The sequence below is a fragment of the Sciurus vulgaris genome (genome assembly GCF_902686455.1).
Source record: "Sciurus vulgaris genome assembly, chromosome: 6".
Lineage (NCBI taxonomy): Eukaryota > Metazoa > Chordata > Mammalia > Rodentia > Sciuridae > Sciurus > Sciurus vulgaris.
Window position 1 is genome coordinate 139072311 of NC_136466.1, and position 15755 is coordinate 139088065.

Consider the following 15755-nt stretch of genomic DNA (forward strand, 5'->3'; position numbering starts at 1 on the left):
ATCTGATCGCATTACCTCCAAAGCAGAGATGAAGAAACAGGGGCGTTAGGATGTGCACCCAGTTGTGTGATTTCAAAGCTGCGCCCTTTCCATTGCTTGTGATACCCTTCTCCTTTCTCTGAACCTCCCTTGTCCAGTACAGTGGAAGCCCAGGGACAGAAATGAAACCAGTCCAGAAAATAAAAAGAAGGGGCTTAACGAGGTCAAGAACAAATAAAAAATAAATAAATAAATAAATAAAACAGAAACAAAAAAATGGTTAGTGGTGAAGTAACATGTATAGATATGATAGAGAAGGTTTAGGTAGGCTCAAGAATAGAAGAGAAAGCCCAGAGCTCTGGATAGAAAAGACTACAGCTGCGAGGATACAAATGGAGAATGGTGAAAGCTAAGGGAAAGGACGGTGTACACAGACAGAACTGTGGCTTGGAGCAGTGTCAGGCAGGAAAAGGCATCCCTTAAGGGTCAGAAAGAACTGAGCCTGAATCTTGTTCTATTGTGAGTAGGGAGAGTCACAGGTCAAAGCCTTATCTTTCCATTACAGAAAATAGAAAATGCTAAATAGATCAAATTCATCTATTCAAGAACTAAGGATTGGATTCCTACCTATGTGCAGAGCATTGGGGATTCAGTGGAAACACAAAAAGATAAGTCTTGTCCTCCTTTGACTGGGAAGCAGCACAGGGAACATTGATCTCTTGATTACAATTATGGTAAGTGCAATGAAGGAATCTAATCAATCCAGGGATCTGGGAGGCTTCTCTGAGGCCAAGTAGACAGGAGCCAGGCCAAATGGGGGGAGGTGTTTGAGGAATTCCAGGCAGATGTAACAGCTTGTGAGAAGCCTGAGGGGAGAAGGAGCTTGGAGTGTGCGAGGAAAAGAGACAGTGCCTGAATCGGTGTGCAAAGGGGAGAAAAAGGAGGGACCAGATTGTGGCAGCAGGGCAGGCCTTTAAATAATGGCCTTCGTTTATTTTATTTATTTATTTTCTTTTTGTGGGTGGAATTTTTTTAAATTTATTTTTATTGTAAACAAATGGGGTACCTCTTGTTTCTCTGTTTGTACATGAAGTAGAGGCATACCATTTGTGTAATCATACATTTACATAGGGGAATGGTGTTTGATTCATTCTGTTATTTTTTCCTTCCCCCCATTAAGTATCATTATCCGCTTATCAGCAAGATCATTCGTCCTTTGGTTTTTTGGGATTGGCTTATCTCATTTAGCATGATATTCTCCAATTTTATCCATTTGCCTGCAAATGCCATAATTTTATTATTCTTTATGGCTGAGATGGACTTTGTTTTAATTGCTTTTTAAGCATTTTAAATTGGAGGTAAGGAAAGGCTGGAAAATGGAGTGGGAATGGGGACAAAATCAGGTAAGTACAAAAATATAGGCTGTGAATTTGCATTTCGGTGTTCACCCACGCATTCATTACTAGCCTACCAAGTGAATCTGGTAACGTCTGAAATCATTTGGATGTCAGTAACTATTGAATAGATGAAGGCATCCATAGTGACTTACAAAGTTAACACAACTTGCAAAAAAATTCTGTTTAGCATTATTTAATTCCTCTTGCTCTGATATTAAGTTAGTTCTTTAAGTAGATTTCCATTCCAAGAATAGTAGCTAATATTTGTTGAGTGCTTATTATGCATCAAATTCTATTCTAAGACATATGCAACAGGTATATTCTCTCATTCAGTCTCATCACAACAACCCAGGAAGGTAGGGTTTATTATTATCCAATATTACTGATGGGAAAATAGACACTGAGTCCACAGATCCACTGGCCTGCGATCACCCGGTTAGTAAACAGTCAGGATTTGCACTTAGGCACTGATTCCAGCTCATAAGCTCTCAATGACTATTCTTTATAGCTTCCAAAAAGAGGCCATAGATAAGCAACACAAACATCCAGTTAGTTGATTACTCTGCTTTTAAATTAATAAATTGGCATTGTGCCTAACACATTCATCTCTTGTGAGTTGATTTTATGACTCCATTCTGTAGGGTTCCATTTCCCTCTAGTGAACTAACAAGGCTGTTTCCAAACCTGCAAATCCAGATGTGAATGAAAGCCTCAACCACAGAAAAGTGACAGAAGTAGAAATTAGGGAAGTAGCAGGGCCAGATCGTGCTGGTCTTGTAGACCAGGTCAGTGTTTTTTGTTTCTTAGTACAGAGGGAAGGGATATGAATCCTTTATAGACCTGTGTGGAGAGTGATGTTGAGGGGTGCTTTAATAATGATTTGCAAGTAAAGATATGATTTTTATCCAGATGACTGTGAGTCATTTTTCTCCATAATACTCTAAAAAGATAAAGTGGGCTTAACCTATAGCAGGAGAAAATATATTAGAAAAAAGCAATACCTGATTGATGGTGAACTTGACCTTGGGTCTCAAAGCACTTGTGGGCAATACCCTGCAAGCCAGGGGCTCTACAAGGCAAGTTAGTTTGACCTTGGTTGAATGCTTTATCTCTGTCTGAGATTCATGATGTATTCTAGTATATTAAAGGGTGAAGAAAGGAAGCTCACTAAAAGAAACCTCTTGCCAAATTATCCGAATTCATTGGATCATGAATTTGTTTTCATCTAAGACTTATCAACTTCTCATAAAAACATGAAAACAACTGCATTAATACTCTGTGATAAAAACATGGCACTGTGTAAAAGCCATTTTAATGCCATCGTGTTTGTTGAGTCCTGGATTTTGTAGAACTCAATCAGTAGGCAAAAAGAGAAGAGGACTAGAGCATATTATTTGTTTATTTTTAGGGAACCATTCTCACATAGTGGCAATTGGTTGCCTATATGGTCACTCAGGTCTGAACTGGATCACTGGCTTTGTGACTAACAATATCTTTAGCTTTTGAAGATCAGTGCTTAATCTGGGCCTATGGTCTGACGTGGCTTGAACTTAGACTACCCAGCAGACACAGGGTACAGATGTGGGCCAGCCACAGAACACTAGGGCTTATTCATTTTAAAAGTTTCCAATGTTGAGGTCAGTGTTTGGTAAAAGATACCTTGCAAATATCTTTTGAGTAAATTAATGAATATACAACCGAATGAATAATTATGATGATTATCTGTCCTCATGAGAAAAGGTAATTAGGAGATCAGTAAGTACTGTGCCAAATCTAGACTAGACTTTAAATGAAACAATAAGTCTTAGAAATAAACAAGATTTCTTTTTTTGTTCTGTGGAGATTTAGCAAATTTGCTCTATTTTTGTCTGAATTATACATACCGAAGAAAATATCATCTTTTGGCAAAAACTGGGCAATGTTGTTGAGTAACTTTGTCCCTTAAGATTTGGACAAGTTTGTGTGAATTAGGCAAGTCACTAAATCTCTTTGTTTTCTTGTCTCCTGGACTAAGTAATCTCTACGGTCGTTTTCAGTTTTAAAATGTCTATGGGTCCATTCATTTATAAATATGACACTTTGTGCTTTTTCTTTAATTTCCACATTGGGAAAGTGCATAATCTTCATTATAAAACCAGGTCTGAATCCAGATTGAAAGGGCCCCAGGAAAGCACAGAATTCCAGAACATTTTGCAAGAATGTCCTCACTCATTAAAGGAATGCTCCTAAGAGGAAAACAAGATCTCTGTGTACAGATTTCCCTACAGAGCAGCTGTGAAAGGCCCCTTCATTGAGGATGTGACTCTCACCAAGAGCAGCACTCTCCTCTGGGGCAGTTTTGATGAGTGCAGGCCACCACGTGGACTGGTGACACATGCGGGTCCTTTAATAATCTCTCGGCATCATCGTGAACCAACACTTAATGTATACTTAAAAAGATCATTTAGCGCACTGTCCTAAATGTTCTTCTACTACTTTGTTTAATCCCGACCGCAGCCATATGAACTGGTTCTTATTCTTACCATCATTCTAAAGATAGGCGTGTTGAAGCATAACATGTTCCATTTGCTCTGGGTCATGAACCTGTTAAATGCTAAAGTCAAATCTGAATCTAAGTGCTTTGGGTTCAGAATCCTTCTTTTTTTTGGTACTGGGGATTGAACTCAGGGGCACTTGACCATTGGGCCACATCCCCAGTCCTATTTTGCATTTTACTTAGAGACAGTGTCTCACTGAGTTGCTTAGTGCCTCACTTTTTGCTGAGACTGGCTTTGAGCTTGCCATCCTCCTGCCTCAGCCTCCTAAACTGCTGGCATTACAGGCATAAGCCACCACGCCTGGCCAGAATCTTTCCTCTTAACCACTCAGCTATACTGCCACTTCAGGGTATTACCTAGACAGTGACAAAAGCTAGACAGGGCAAGGTAGCTGGCATACTATGAGGCTGCTATGCCAACTGTGGTTACTGAGGGATATAAAAGGGAGCTGATTGCTCTTCTTACCAGCTATCAAATCTGCAACTCACTATAAGCAGAGTGAAATGAGAACTAGAATAGAGAGGTTAAAGAGGAAGGTAGAATTGGAAGCACCTGAAAGACTAGTATTTTAATAGAGATAGTAGGAGGAAAGCATTTTAGGTTGAAGCATCAGTGTGGATTTTAAGGTATGACAAATAGGTTCATCTGCCCAGATTGTAAGATATGCTGTGGGCTGGCTCCTAGAAGGTTCTGAAGGCCATACTAGGGAGTCTAAACGTTATTCTGTAAGCAATAAGGAGCTATTTGACTTTTACTTTGGAGTATGATTTTGGGGATAGCATAGTAAACTGGAGTCTAAGCAGGAAGAATGAGAAATTCAGCCAGCATAATTTCAGTGATAAAAGCAAAAACGAGTGGAGTGGTAGATGTTGTGATATGGTGCCCAGCTCCCTCCTTCAGGAATAAAGGTCTCAGTGTTCAAAGTCACTGGGAACGCTGTCAACAGAGAGCCCTCCGCTGTCATTCCCCTTCATCTGCAGTCACGCCCGCTTCCTGGGAGGGTGGCATACAATGATTGCTCATCCTTGGGGTTATAAAGGGCTCGATCCCTCACTACAATTCGGGAGGGCTCTGGAGGGTCACCCCAGCCCCCGTGTTGTAGCTGGGCTCTTTTTTCTGCCCAATTCTGCTTCCTTCCTCCTCCTTGAGGGGCTCTCTTTCAAGGGTGCTCTCGCGGCCAACTCCTCCACACTGGCTGCTTAGAGTCTGCATCCTGGAAAATTCCACCTGCCTTTGAGGTTCAGTGGAAACAAAACCCACATGTGGGCTTCTAGACAGCGATGTAGCATTGAGGAAGAACACATCGAAGATGATATCCAACCAGGGTAGCTAGAAGGATGGTTGTCCAAGCCAGCTTCTCTTCCTTGGATATCTGTAGCAGCTCTTTCAATGACTTACCTCTTCTCTTCTTGATCCTTACGATCTACTCTACACATCCAGGTCAGAAGGATTCATGTCCTAATTCCCCCAATCATGAATAGAAGGAAATCAAAAGTTCTTACCATGCCTACAACATTCCACCTAATCCAGTGGCCATACCCCTTCCAATTTCCCATTCTTCCTGTGTTCCGGTCATCTTGTCCTCACTGAAATTCTGGAACTTGCTGACCATGTGCCTGTTGATCCCCCAGATATGATCTCCCATCTCTCATCTCATTTGAGCAGCTCTCTTTGATCAAAAACGTCCCAGGGAGACCTCGACCAACTATCCCAGCCAGAATGGTACTCCCTGTCATTCTCTATTCCTTAAACCCACTTATTTTTTTCCCCCAAAGCACTTATTTCAGGTTGGCATTGGTCTATTAATTATCAATGTGCTTATGTGTTGTCTGTTTCTCTTTCTAGAAGGGAAACTCCATGGGGACAAGAGCTTTGTCTTCACTCTTTTACATCCCTGATCAAACACAAATGCACGAGTTAATAAAAATTAGGAACACAGAAGGAGTATTTTAGCAGAATATATGATTTCGATTTTGAGTCTGTTGAGTCTGAACAACCATTCCAGCAGTTATAGGGGATTTTAGACAGTTACCAATTTAGATTTCTCGGTAAAGACAAAAAAGAGGGAGTTCTTCTGAGTGTCTACTATCCATAGAATATATAGGGAGAATGAGGTGGAACAGTAGTTCCCAGGTTGTTCTGGGAAAGATTAGTCTCATGAAGGGCTCTTGGAAATAAAGAGTAGAATGATCACATTTTTCAATGAAACAAAACCCAATTCAAACAAGTTTAATAAAAGAAAAATTAATAAGTAATCAAAGAAATAAAGGACAAGAAGGGGTGAAAAGGGGTATAATTGGTTCATGTAACTGAAAAATCCAGAGGTTGAGGCTGAACCAGATCTAGGGATTCATACTCTGATCCCAGAGCTTGTTCTGTCTCCACCTCTCAGCTGTGCTCATCCTGTGTCTGAGGTGACTGCGTTCTTAGCCAGGATCTTTCCAAAGGCATCACACATCAGGTAGTCACCAGAAATTGATTGCAATTCCTTTCACTTATCAAACTCAGTGAAAGATAGTGCCTCTTCTTTTTGGACACCATTCTTTTGGACCAAGGGACAAATGAGCCCAGAGGGATAAATGGTCTGATGTCTTTCCTTCGAGTCATATCTGATGTGGTGGTGTACCAAAGGCTACCAGAAGCAGAATGTGTATCTCTCTTTCCAACTCCACATTCCAAGATTTCATCTTGGTGACTTGAAATCGGCCATGGTAGGAGAATTTACACTATGGAAATTGGTAAATACTAAATCAAGAATATTTTCCTTTGGTGAATTGGTAAACATCAGCACAACACTGGTCATAAGACCATTTCCAAAGAGAGGGAAGGGGAGACAGCCCCATTAAAGTTTAGGGACCAAGAATGAGGGAGTGGTGGTTCTCTAGAACAGTTAAGACATTGCTACTAAAAGGAGGGATCTTCAATGTTGAGAAGTGGCCTCCCATATACTATGTTATGCTATACTTCTATAGCATCATATTCTTTGATAATTGAAGATCCACAATGAACTCAGGGTTCTATAAAAGCCTGTAATTTATAAAGTTATTTGGTTCATTTGACTCCATGTTGCCCAATATTCTTTGATTAGTGAACCCCCTAAAATTCTGATTAATTTCCCATTGCCTTTGGAAAATAGTGAACAAAGTATAAAGATACAAAAGAAGGGGACCTGAGGACAAACAAGCTATTATTATGTAGATCTGTTGCTGTGTTAGTGACTGGGGTGGGTAGATTCTTTATGCTCCCCTCTCCCTTGATTAGTAATTTAAAAATACCCAAAATGGCCTGGCATACTCCTATAATCCCAGCAACTGGGGAGACTAAGGCAGAAGGATCACAAGTTCAAGGTCAGCCTCAGTAACTTAATGAGATCTTGTCTCAAAAAAAAAAAAAAAAAAAAATTTCTAGGGGCCAGTGCTCAAATGAAATGAGAGATGGGAGATCATATCTGGGGGATCAACAGGCACATGGTCAGCAAGTTCCAGAATTTCAGTGAGGACAAGATGACCGGAACACAGGAAGAATGGGAAATTGGAAGGGGTATGGCCACTGGATTATGTATTTCAGTAGTAGAGTGCCCCTGAGTTCAATTCCCAGTATCACACATGCAAACAAACAAACAAACAAACAAAAATCCACTAAAAATACCTAAAATGAAGAAAATATTGATTTTAAACCAACTGATAAGTCTGCAAATTTTATTTTAATGTTTAGCCACTGAAAAAGGCTTAAAAATCAAAGAAACAATAGATTTTCCTAAATCTTTTAGTCTAAATATCATGTTAATTTCTAATGTTTTTACGAACTGTAATTAACCATGGGTCATTGAGAAATCTAATGTTTAGGCGTTATGCATTTAGGTCTAAAACTTCATCTTTTGCTAACGGAAACAAAAAATGAAAGGGAGTGATGGAAAACATCAATTTTAAAGCAACTTCTTACCTTTTTTTCTGGCAACTCAGGCTAATAAAGTATATTCTGATGATGCTTTAAGAGTCTCATGGTGTGACCTTTATGAGAGCAGGAGCTTTGTCTGTCTTGCTCACTGTCACACCCTCAGCTCTGGTATGTAGTATGCACTCAATGAGTTTGTTGAACACTGAATTTTAAAAATCTAATAATGATGGCAAAGGCACATTTTTATCCTGCATTCTGTCTCCTCAAACGCATTCTCATTTCATGCCATTCGTGAGCACCTAAAGGCATGCCTGCCTGCTGCACTTCCGTAATGTAGGAACTGGCCTTCCCTGCACAGGAAGCCATTTGGGGCTGTCCATCCTTTTTATCTCTCTCCCTCTCTTTTAGTCTTAAGTTAGGATTACATTTCCACCACTTGAAGAAAAGGAATCTTCATTGAACAATCCTCAATGATATTGGCTATATCCATGGAATACTAATGTAATTTTGTTCTTCAACATAAAAAAAATTTATTTCCTAAAGATGAACAAAAAATATTGAATATCCAGGGGTCAAAACTGAAAATAATTCTAGTTTAATTCTAACAAACTCCTCTGCTACTAAAGTGCTCTGTGTGAAATAAAGGCTTAAACCAAAAGGACAATCTCTAAATCCAGTGGAAGTCACTGTGGATGCTCCTGGCTGTTGGGGATTTTGAATTCAAAGAAGCTTTTAAGTTGAAAAAAGGAGAAGCCCAGCAGAAGTGAATAGAAGTATGAAAATTCATGGGTGTCTCAATGCAGAGGCCAAAAAGGGGCAGGGGAGGCTGCACCTACAGAGAAACAATACAGAACTCAGATGTTTAAAACCCACCAGGAACAGCAGGTCATCCACCTCAGGGAAAAATAAAATCTGAAACAGGAACGTCAACGAGTTAGATTCATTCCAACAGAGACATCGGAGAGGAGAAAATTGGACTAAGGATTAATTTAAAAGAAGTCAGAGCATGTCCTTTTGGATTGGGAAGACCTTTGCTTGGCACTGTCAAAACCCAGCTGTGTCAAAGCCTCATTGACAGAGGGAACCAAATGTGGGTGACAGCCTGGTGAAGTTCCTGAATGAGAAATGACAGGGGAGGGTTTAGTGGCTAGCGCCAATGATCAGGTGTTAGGAATGTGGGAGCTGGGGGTCAGACTGTGATGAGGTACAAATGGTACCGTTGTCACAGACTGTATGGTCTCTGGCAAGTTACTTAACCCCTTGCCTCCTTTGTAAATGGAGATGAGGACCCTTCCTATAATCCCCAGGTTGGTACAGAGGGTGGGATGAGTTGGCATATAGTACCTGGCATGCTGTAAGTGCTTAATAAATGTGCATTTTTATTATCTAGTGACTAAGTATTCTGAGATCTACTTTTAGCTAATATCTTCTAAATTGTTACAAATAATGAGTTTTTGAATTGATTGGTGCATTCCAATCTTTGTTATCTTAATTCTTTAAGTGTCCTCTGTAAGAGAGACTAGCATCTACAGCAAAAAAGAAAGTGCCCAGCAGCAGAACTATTTGTGTTAATAACCAATTAATATTAATCTCCCAACCTGAGGGCCACCTGCACAAGTATGTTTCTCTTTTCTGGAGTTAAGAATAAATCCAGCGAGGTTAGACTAATTGGTGTAGTCCGGGTTGGACCCACTGAGGTGGTAGGGAGGGATGCTATGCACTGTCAGGTTTTGATTGATTTAGGTCATAACAAGATCTCTATCAGTGATTCAAGCATAAGGCTCTGTGATTACACAAGATAGATCCATGGTTTCTTGGGCATGTCACAGAAAAGAAATTCTGAGCTGCTGACTTTTCCTTTGAGAGTGGTGTCCTCAGTTACCTTAAGTTCCAGAGGGGAAACCCACAGCATGAATGTTCCTGTTTACCAGAGCTGTCATAGTGATGGCCACTTCTGTTTTCCGATAGGAGACTCAGGCAGTGTACCAGATTAGGTACTAAAGGAAGCCCTGGGGACATAACTGTTATTTAAATTAATTATTTAACTCATTATTTTCAGCTATCCAATGTTTCAGAGGCCTTGAATCATGCCTGTTGGCAAATGTATGACTGCTGAAAATTCTTCAGTCAGAAACTGGAAAGAAAAATCTCACTCTTTTGTGTTTGGGTTTTTTTGGTTTTGTATAAAATATCGAAGGCTGTGGATTAAGTGCATTAGTTAGAATAATACATTCAAGGATTTAAGGAATTTGGGTCCGATTTCGAACCACTCCACTACCTCTCCCAGGACCTCAACTCAATCCCTTAATCTTTTGGCTTCTTGCTCCATCTGCACAAGATGCCTCTGGCAATGCACTGAGTGCAGTAGCTGTAGGAATAAATTAAATAATGGGCTTAATATCACCACTGAGAATGGAGCAAATGGCTCGTTTGTGGGATCCATTAGCTCAACTGAGAATGTCAGCACAGAATTCTGGGTCTTTGATGGATAGAAGAAACAATGTAGCATCTGTTTTAATTCTATGCTTTACCCTAAAATGACTCTGGGTAACAGATAAAAAAGCACTAGGAGAGACAAAGAAATGCAGAGATAGAAGAGAGTGCTTGTTAAGTCAGGAGGAGGGAAGAGGTAAAGGGTTGGAAGATTGAGAGAGTAGGTGAGATGCAGCCTGAGATAGAGGCAGAAAGAGAGGGTGGGAGAGGCAGGCAGGGAAACCAGGTTACTGAGTGGGAGGAGCAGCTGAAATGCAGGTTCCAATCAGACATCAGAGGAATAGCAGAGGTATGAGCCAGGGAAGGGGAGGGGGTGGTTCACTCCAGAGGGAAGTTTGCTAGGACTGTCCCCTCTTTCTTCTCTTCATGGAAGGGGCTTTGTCCCTGCTCCTGGTTTTCCCCATCTCCAACCTTCTGACCCAGGGACTTTAATAGCTGAGGTGTTTAACTTCCTAGAAGTCTAAAGAAATTTATCATCATTCTTGAAGGTGACAGTTCTCCAGGACCCAGGAAGTTAACTGAATGTTAGTCCATTGGGGGATAAAGAGCTCAATGTTTCTCAGATGACTGAATGAAGTCATAGAGGACTGACATGATATTTTACAGGTTCCTCAGCAATACCAATTCACTCTTCATAATCCTCTAAGCTTCCCCCTGTAAGGACAACTGAATGTTCTAACAACCTCACTACAACCCCTACTCCCAAATATGCATATGCGTTTGCTTTGAAAGATTTAGGAGCAGAAATAGACATCAAGATAATATTTATTGCTTACCTTGTGTCAGGCACATATGCTATGCATTTTCCAGAAGGGGCTTGAGGTAGTCTACAATAAAAGACATTTCCAAGAGGAGAGAAAGAGAATATATATCATGGCAGACGAAAACTGAAGCAAAATTGACTCAGCAAGGTTGGTATTTTTAAGATCTCCTTTTTAGAGAAGAAAACTGGGGAAAATAAGATTAGATATCATTCTCTCCTTTACTTCAAAGGACAGTATAAAGCAAAATTAAGTGTCAGAGTCTCACCTTCAACAATACATTTCAAAGTTATTCACCAGAAAAAAAAATATTAATTTTGCTTGCTGGCAAAAGATGACCCAACCTTTTATGTAGAGGCCCTCTTAACTTGGACTCTTGGATATCACTCATCTAAGGGGACTTTTATGACAAATTCCTCTTGGAGCCTGGGACAGGAAAGACTTTCTCCTAAATGAAACTGTCTGATTCCTTCCCCTTGACAATGGGATTTATGAAAATCTTTATTTCCCCTATTTCACTGCTCTGAGGAAGTTTGGAGCTAAGTTTTGTGCTCAAAAACTATTGTTTGTTTTATCCAGTTTTTTCAACTTTTTTTTTTTTTAAATATTTGTCTTTTATTATAAACCATCTTAAGTTCTTTTTGGAAGAAGGCACAGTAAAAATAAACAAAAGGCAAACAAAATGTGATCCTGCTGGGGCCATGCTAAGGATGTAATAAGTTATCAAAATATTTTACGTAACACCCCTGAAACTATTTTATCTGAAAGAGAATATTCTAAACAGAAATCTAGGCAGATACTTTCTTTCATGGTGTTTATCACATTTCTTCATGTCTCTTAAATAGCATCATTCCAAATCACTTTGAGTAAAGAACATCAAATCTAGAGAAAATTAGCTGATTGCTCTCATATGTCTTTTTGTTATAGTGATCTAATTAAGGTATTGAATCTTGTCCAAAACTGTGCTCTAAAATAAACCAATTTAAATTTACATTTATCAGCCAGGCTTAAAATGAAGGATAGTTTTACTCACTACAACTATTCACTAGTGAATAACTAGGCTCAATTTGTAGATTCTTACTAGTTCCAAAATTTCTACAAGGAATACAACCTTGTCCAATTGACTGACAAGCACTGTATATATTAGATCATTCCTCATGAGAAGGCTGTTTAAGGACCAGGGTGATGGTAATTTATTAACAAAACCTCTATGGTCTCAAGTTTGCAGCTTCTGTGGGTCATTGATCTTTGCAAATAACAAAGCCTTTTATTTCCTGAATTTTCACGATAGGTGTGATTATGATTTTTGTTTCACATAAACATTATTTTAAGTTTAGGAATTTCAAATAGAATCTTATTTACAAAAGGAAAAGTAGGAGAAATAATGAACAAAACAGAAGAGTAGGGAAAATAGCCAATATCTGGGAAGAAGAGCACATATCTTGGATACAAAATAATTAGCTAAGAAGCCAATTCTGCTTATCCAGCAAGTACTTACAGTTCAACATTTTGCTGCTTCATTCCCTTTCAATTTTAGCTTGTTATATAACCTTCACTTTTACTCTTAATTGTGTGATCTTCTCTATTTCATTAATTTATTTGACAAACATTATGGAGACCTGCTGTGTCAGGCTCTTAGTAGTCCACAATATAAGCATCAAACAAAACAAATGCTTATTCTGGTACATATTTTGCAAACTTTTCACAAAATTGCAAATTGTAATTATCATATAAAACTTTTTACAACATAGGCTGCTCTATGATGAAGTAAATACAAATGGTGTCAAAAATGGAATTTGAAATTGAGCTAAAATTCCTTTAGGAATCCATAGTGTTAATTTGCAAGTTTATTCAAGAGATGAGAAAAATTTACTCCACAAGATAGACAATAGAATCCTATCAAGTGCCCCAAACTGGTTTATGGTCTAGTCATAATTCAAATATTGCTAAAATATATTTTAATGCCCTTGCTTTATGGGAAATAAAGTCTATTACTTCATGAAGATACAAGATATTTCTCTTGATACAGTGCATATATCACAACTCTTCCAACTATTCCTTAGTATGGTATAGATAGTATAGTGCTTGTAAGAAGCTGTGACAATTCTAGGTTTCTTACTGAAATGGGTATACATTAGAGGCAGATTTTCTGTGCAACTCATAAAGCATAAGCTTCCAGGCATAGTTTCTAGGCCCCTATCTAAGCCTTTAGCAATACATTCATATGGCTGTGTGCTTTTGGCCAATTAGCAAAAATAAGATATTTTAACCACTAACTGCTGAGACTGAGGTCTCTCTCCAGTGGGACTTCCCCTGTCATTTTCTCTTGTGTTGGGTGGTGCTGGGTCAACTTAGCATGCTGTTATTTGTTCTTTTTCTTTGAGATGACCATCCAGACTGCAGGAATTTCAAGCCTCACAAAACCTGCATCAGCTCCAAGGTATGAGAACAGGACCTATTTCACAGGTGAATTGTGAAGATTAAAATACTAAATATATATACAGAGAACAAGGCCACAGAAGTCAGCATTTTGAATAATATGAAAGTCATGATGCAGTCCTGTTGTGTGGGATGAACTTTTTTCCATGGAAAGGGATTTTCCAACCCCAGGAAATAAGGACTGCATCATTCTTTTCTTGGACCCTAGATATTTTTGATCCTTTCCTCCATCAAAAAATTTTTCTTAATTATGTTTTAAGTTTGCATCAGTACAAATATGTTAATATGTATTAAATCACTTTCTTAAATCTAAATATCTTTTTTTTTATTTGAAAAAAATTAGAATATTTTTGTGAACCATTAAAAAGGCTGTGGGCCTTAGGTGCTGTGCTTAATGGAAAAAAAAGTTATGAGATTCTCCAGTATGAATAATGGTAAATTTCCCAAACTATGACAGACTCAAGAATAGGGGTAAACAAAGAGCAATGCTGTACAACTTAAATGGGGTTTCAAATACACATTATAGAAAACGTTTTCTAAACAAAGTCTTAGGGATAACAGGAAACATTTCATTTTAGGTGTTCAAAATATGCACATTGATACAGTTGGCCTCTGGGACACCTGCAGAGACCATATTTTGCTGTGAAACACGTATTTTCATCTAGGGAATTTACTCTTTAATCTTTACTTTCAGTGCTTTGTTGCCCATTTTAGAGTTATATTATCAACAAGGAAAAGTTATTTTAGAAAATAAGCTTCATTTTGCCGATTTACAAATTGCTTTGGAATTTCATCCAAAGACCTCTGAAAATCACGTTGGCTTTGGTGTTGGTGCACCAAATAAATCACAGATGAAACAAACAAGCCGCTTCCTACCGAAGGTGTGTCCGCACTGCGCCTCTGCGTGCCAGGGCTCTATCTGGCACATTTCTGAACTTTGCAAAATTAATTGTGTCGAAGAGAACACCATCAAACGCGTCCGGCACAGAGCGTAAACATCTTCAAACCATGATTCTGCGCCATCAAACGCTCTCCAGCTAATTTCATTTAGTGCTTTACTGTGGAAGAACACCGAGGCCAAGTGAAACTGCGGAAATAGGAACAATGCATGGAAGAAAAATCTCACCCATTAAGAGATCCGTTTCTTCTCCGCACAAATAAGCCCACCACGCCTTGGAGGCACGACTAGATGGCTCCAGGATATTCTCAATGCCCCCGTGGGCTCTCACGGCCTAAGGGAACCCCGCACCAAAGAGAAGGAAGGTGACCTGAGCAGCGCCTCGGCCCTGGGGGCAATTTAGGTTACTCGTAAAATCTGCAATCTAAGCAGTAGTCCCTCCACTCTACCCGCGCCCCCAGCGCAGACGCTGGTGTTCAAGTGCATTTACACGGGCGGCTAAAGCACGGCCCCACGCTTTTTCCTCAATGCAACGTTTGCAGCGCACGCTGACAGCGTTTTGCGGGCCGCTGTCTTTCCTGCAGGGCCGCCGCAGCTCTGCTGGCCTTCGGAGAGGATTTGCACCAGCTCCGCCGCTCTGCTCTCCCCGGCTGCTCCGTGACCTTGCGAGGTTGGCCTCACGACCCGAGTCTCTGGAAAGGCACCACCCTCGGCGCCGAGGCCCTGCGCGCCGCCTCTCTGCTCCAACTCGGGGGGCACTCGCGGGCCAGCGTCGGGCGCGCGCGTCAGGGCTGGGGGACCGTGGCGGGGGCGCGCGGGCGGCTTCCGGCGGGGGCGCGGGCGGCGGGGCGGGGCCGGGGGCGGGGCCGGGGCCGCAGCGCCCCCAGCCGAGCGGCGTGCAGGCGCCGCCCCCGCGCGCCGCAGTCCGAGCTGGAGCCTCTCGGCTGTGGCGGAGGTGGTGGCGGTGGCTGTTACCCTTGCGTCCTGGAGGCTCTGGCTGCGGCGGCGGCTCCAGGGTTCGCAGAGGGCAGCGGGCCGCCGGTCGCCCGAGCCCACAGTAGGAGAGAGGAGGCGAGACGGCGGCGGCGCTGGGTAGTGCCCGGCCCCCTCCTTCGCAGCTCCAGCCCCCGGGCGGCTGCGGACTCCGGGTTGCCCCGGGGCGGCGGCCGCGGAGCAGACGGCGGGGGATGGCGAGATAGCTGCGCGGGAGCGGCGGGTGAGCGTCGGGGACGGGTGGGAGCCGCGGAGCCAGGAGCCGAGTCCCGTGGGCGCGTCGCCGCGAGCGCCGGCGCCCGGGCGGGGTGGAGAGCCGCGCTCCGGCCGGCCCGGGTCCCAGGGTCTCCAAGCGTCCGGG

The 15755-nt window shown here is 41.4% G+C and overlaps 1 protein-coding gene and 1 long non-coding RNA gene across 4 annotated transcripts in view; one reads left to right on the top strand and one right to left on the bottom strand.

Annotated features, from left to right (window-relative positions):
* LOC306663869 overlaps nucleotides 1-15755 on the bottom strand; it is a 408598-nt gene that overhangs the window by 353912 nt on the left and 38931 nt on the right. The window lies entirely within an intron of this gene.
* LIFR (LIF receptor subunit alpha) overlaps nucleotides 15362-15755 on the top strand; it is a 71394-nt gene continuing 71000 nt past the window's right edge. Inside the window, exon 1 of one of the 2 annotated variants that reach the window (XM_079144447.1) lies at nucleotides 15362-15617. The gene's annotated coding sequence lies outside the window, so the exon portion shown is untranslated. The other variant, XM_079144451.1, reaches the window with a different exon arrangement.